Genomic DNA, 4,724 nt, shown 5'->3' on the forward strand with positions numbered 1-4,724 from the left:
AAGATCACAGCCTGGTGAACTTTTCAAACATCTACGCCACAGCTCTACAAAATCTGTCTGCCACAAACAGGTGAGCAGAGCATCCTCAGTGGCAGAGTCAACCCAAGGAAAGTGAGTGAGGGAGGAAGTGCCGTGTGCCCCTGTGGGGTGTGCTCGCATGTGTGCATGTAAAATAACAGGAGTCAATGTGGTTGGCATGGCTGCTACAGGGTGGTGGATTGAGGCTGGCCAAGATCATCTTGGTGCCCTGGCTTCTGCCAAGTGAAGAACAAGGGCTGGGCCTAGAGAAGTCAGTCTGAGGTCCCCATTGTGTCCTATGCTCCCCCCACAGGTTGTCAAGTGTGGAAGAGAATGTTGAAAAGACTCCCGAGGAGGAGAAAGACAGCATGCCTGAAGGTGAGAGTCCTTTGACCCCACATTCCCCCCATGAACTCCAGAAGGACCCCTAGCTGGGGTGGAGGATCTCCTGTACCCTGCCTCCCAGGATGTCAGCAGTGTTGGAGGGTCTTTATTGGTCTGGGAAGGAGCAGCAAGGCTGCCCCTAAAGGAGGCAATTCAGAAGGTGGAGACCTCCCCACCAGGTCTCCCACTGGGGAGAACCTGTTTGCCTTGACCTTTGTCCAGACCCAAGTGCCTGTGGAGCTGAGACACAGCACACCTGCCTCTGTGCATGCGTGCTTGTGTGTGTGTTTGTGCTGGAAAAGGAGAGAAGGACCAGTCTCTCATCCTGCCTATTCTTCTGCAGAGATGCAGCCGAGTGAAGATTTGGACAGCCAGCCAACCAGCCCCGTCCCATCATTGGAACCATTGAACTCCCCCTTGCCAGAAGATCCACCCATGCAAGAGGTAAGCTGTGAGATGCTTCTGGGCACACAAAGCCCCCAAGAAAATAACCAGCCTCTCACGCAGCAAGATACTGCTCTTGGGGATCCCCCTCTTCCTCCTCTGCCCCAGGAAAGGGTGCCTGGAGGTGCAGAGAAAGCCTGCCCCCAAGCCAACTGGTACACAGGGCAGGACAGCAGGCCTCCAAGGGCACCACGGAGGACTGACAGATGCCAGGGGGAGCAAAGGGCAAACGGGACAACTGTTTGCTTGGACTCATTGCAGGGAAAAAGGCTGAAGAACCAAGCAACCCAGAGGAAGAGTTGCCTTCCATGAGTGCTTCTGGTGCTGATGCTGGAACTGGAACGGCCACTAGTTGTGAAATAGATCCTATTCTGGAGGATCAATTGTTCTTCGTTTGGCCTATCTTGAAGATTTGGGCCTCTTCTGATGGTTGCCTACTTGGTCCTGTCTGCCCTTTTACACTTTAGACATCAAGATTGCCGTTCCTGAAAGTCTCTTTCCCCAGCAGTGCCACCCAAAGAAGGGGCAGCCCTTTCCCCAGGCCACAGCAACGAGGGAGGAGACTCTCAGCAGCCTCTGAGCAGGACGGCTCTTCCTCTGCCCAGAGGGGAAAGAAAGGGCAAGGAGGACCAACCCACTGTTCCCCTGGTCTTGCGCCTGGGCAAATGCTTCCTCCATTTCTCCCCAACCAGGGGTGTCTCTGGGGCTCTCAGGGCTCTTCTCCACGAAGATGTTCGGGAACCTCTCTGGCTGCCAGCTTCTTCTGCTTTCCTCAGGATCCTCTGGCCATCCAGGGAAAGAGGGCTCCTTCCGGCTCTGGGAGCCCAGACCAGGCCCAGCCTTGGGAACCTGTAATTCGTCAGTGGACTGATCTAGCCACACAGGCAGAAGCCGCCCGCCTGGAGCCAGCACACACGAGTGGGATCCACTGAAGGTTTCTGCCTAGCAGTGCCACCTGAATGAGGGGCAGCTTCTTCCCTTGGCCACAGCCACATGAGAGGAAACCCCTGGCTGCCTCTGAGAAGGATGGGCTTTTTCTCCATCCAAAGGGGAAAGAAAGGCCTTATTCCTATTATCTTTTAAACCGGATTGTGATTTGGTATGAACCGGTTTAAAAGAGCATGGTTCCCACTTAATTCAAATTGCTGAAGCGATTCCAAAAAGGGGGGGCATGCTTTTGACTCGTTTAACCCACTTCAAAAAGATGCAGTTTTTCTGGTTCTTTTGGGCTGAATCGCGTTATTTAGCCCAAGTGGGAACCATGCCAATTTGAATCTGGCCAGGCAGTCCCATGCTTCCCCAGCCTCTCCATCCCAGCCTTCCCTGGCCTCCTTCATGCCTTCTTCCATCCCAGCCTTCCCTGGCCTCCTTGCCTCCTTCCGTCCTTCGGGCTTCTCCATGTCCCCAGCCTCCTTCACACTGCTTTCTGTCCCCGAGCCTCCTTTCCCCCTTCTTTCCCCTGGCCTTCTCCATGTCCTCAGCCTCCTTGCTTTTTTCCATCCCAGCCTTCATGCCCCCGGCCTCTTCTGCCGCAAATGCACTCTGCCGCTGAACTGATTCATCAATTTAGATTGGTTTACTGAAATCAGTGGACACCAAATCAAGTGGGAGGCAGGACAAGGAGGTGCAACCTGCTGTTCCCACAGTGGGCCCATTGGAAATTCCTTTTTCCATTTCCTCCCAAGCAGACTCTCCCATGCTTTCAGAAGGGTTTTTGGGAATCTCTGAGATTGCCACCTCCTCTTGGTTTCCTGGAGATCTTCTGGCCACATGAAGATTCCTTTGGGAGCCAAGATCAGGCCCAGCCAGGGGTACAGCAGGCTGCAGTTCCTTCCTCTTCCTTGAAAGACATTGTTTTGGGGTGAAGGAAGAGTTCATCCTCCTCAGAGGCCACTGGGGACCTCCTTCCTTGTGGTTGTGGCCATGGGAAGGGGCTCTCCCTTGTTCAGGTGGCATTGATGGGCACAGAGACCTCTGGGAAGAGCAGGTCCCATTCATGTGTACTAGCTATGAGCATCTGGTTTTTGCCTTTGTGGGTGGATTAGTCCACTGGGTGCCCAAGGCTGACTGTGTCCGATGAGCGGAGGTGATCTTGATACCTCCACTGCCAGGTAAGGTCCCCTTCCTGAGCATCTCCTCTCAGGGAGATGGGGCTTCTGCTGAGAGGAAATAAGTCTTGGTGGAGCTAGCATCCACTAGTTGCAGACTCAGACCCTGGAGCTTGGTGACAGAGCTTGGCAAACAGGTTTAACTAACATGGTTGTTTTGTCTGTGTGTGGTGAAAGAAGCAGTAAAAGATGAGTTTGGGATTCTGTGGGGTTAAACCTCTCCAGACTAAGAGAGTCTTTTGGTGAGAGTCAGTTGGGGAAAAGCTGGTTTGTTTGTTTGAGCTCAAGGGAGGCTTGGTTGTGTGTTCTTTAGTGTCTCTTGTTCTATTGCAGTTTGGGGACTTTTTGTCTGTTGCGTCAAGGCTGATTGTTTCTGTGAGATGTGAGGAGGTGTGATAGCACTCTATTGGGTGTATTCGCAGGTCTCAGGGAGGCAGGGCTTCTGCTGAGAGGAAGTGAGGCAGACACTTGGTGGACAGATGAGCTAGTAGCTACTCTCTCTCTCTCTCTCTCAATCTCTCTGCACCTGCAGCCCCAGTCCATGGAGCTTGTGGGGGTGGTCCAGAGTTCTCTTCAGTGCGTTCTTAAGACTACCGAGCATGATTAAAATGAGAAATAATATATATATTTTAAATTTGTATCCTGCCTCTCTATCAGAGATAATCGAGGTGGCTTACATATTAAAACTCCGTACAAATCCCAGTATCCCCTACTCTCCCTCCCCTAAAACAGAATTAAACAATGAGACATTAAAATAATCTAACATAAGATAGTCCAATTAACATAAACAACAAGGGATTAGGCACAGGGCAGTCGATGGGGTAAACATATTAGGTGTGTGTGTGTGGCCAGGATTGCTATTCGGGGAAGGCCTGCTGGAAGAGATCCATCTTTTTAAAGCTGTCTAAGCTAGTAATAAGATGGATCTCCTCCAGCAGGCCATTCCATAGTCTGGGAGTGGCAGAAGAAAAGGTCCTCTGGGTGGTTGCAGCCAATCTGGTCTTTATAGGTTGCAATACTTTCCCCCCAAGGACCTAAGGGTGCAGGGTGGATTGTATGGAAGGAGGCGGTCCCTTAAATAGGTTGGAGCCAAGCCATGTAGGGTTTTAAAGGTCATAACCAACACCTTGTATTGCACCCAGAAACCAATAGGCAGCCAGTGGAGTGATTTTAAGACTGGCATAATGTGGTCACTTCTAGATTTTCCCGTGACCAGCCTGGCTGCCATATTCTGCACTAGCTGAAGTTTCCGAAGTTAGCACAAGGGTAGCCCTATGTAGAGCACATTGGAGAAGTCGAGTCATGAGGTTACCAGAGTGTTTACCACAGTTGCCAGGTCCCCCGGATCCAGAAACGGACGCAGCTGGTGTATCAGCCGAAGCTGATAACAAGCACTCCTGACCATCGCATTTACCTGATTTGTCATCTGGAGCAACGAGTCAAGGAAGACCCCCAGACTGCAAACACAGTGCTTAGAGGGGAGTGTGACCCTATCCAGGAGCGGTGGTTGTATCGCAATACCTGGAGTAGGGGCCCCTACTGTGAGTACCTCCATTTTGTCTGGATTTAGTTTTAATTTGTTTTTCCTCATATAGTCCATTACTGCTTCGATTAGCGAGAGAGTTGCTGCAGACACCTGCTGGAATTGCTGTGCCATGTTTGTCTTCCTGTCAGAGGATACAGTTAGCTATGCCTGCTACAAGTTGAAGTTGGTAGCCCTGTTGGAAGAGAAGGTCCAGCAGCTGGAGGCCTGGGTATGTACGCTTCGGG

At 51.6% G+C, this 4,724-nt stretch overlaps 1 long non-coding RNA gene across 1 annotated transcript; it reads left to right on the plus strand.

The window, feature by feature from the left end:
* LOC149318837 (uncharacterized) lies at positions 1-1,528 on the plus strand. The gene is made up of 4 exons (XR_016279828.1): positions 1-70; positions 332-396; positions 746-846; positions 1,108-1,528. It is a non-coding gene; the product is annotated as an uncharacterized LOC149318837 (long non-coding RNA).
* Positions 1,529-4,724: the final 3,196 nt, after the last annotated feature.

Source organism: Sceloporus occidentalis, unplaced genomic scaffold (assembly GCF_023333645.1).
Source record: "Sceloporus occidentalis isolate IW3139 unplaced genomic scaffold, rSceOcc1.0.p SCAF_2, whole genome shotgun sequence".
Lineage (NCBI taxonomy): Eukaryota > Metazoa > Chordata > Lepidosauria > Squamata > Phrynosomatidae > Sceloporus > Sceloporus occidentalis.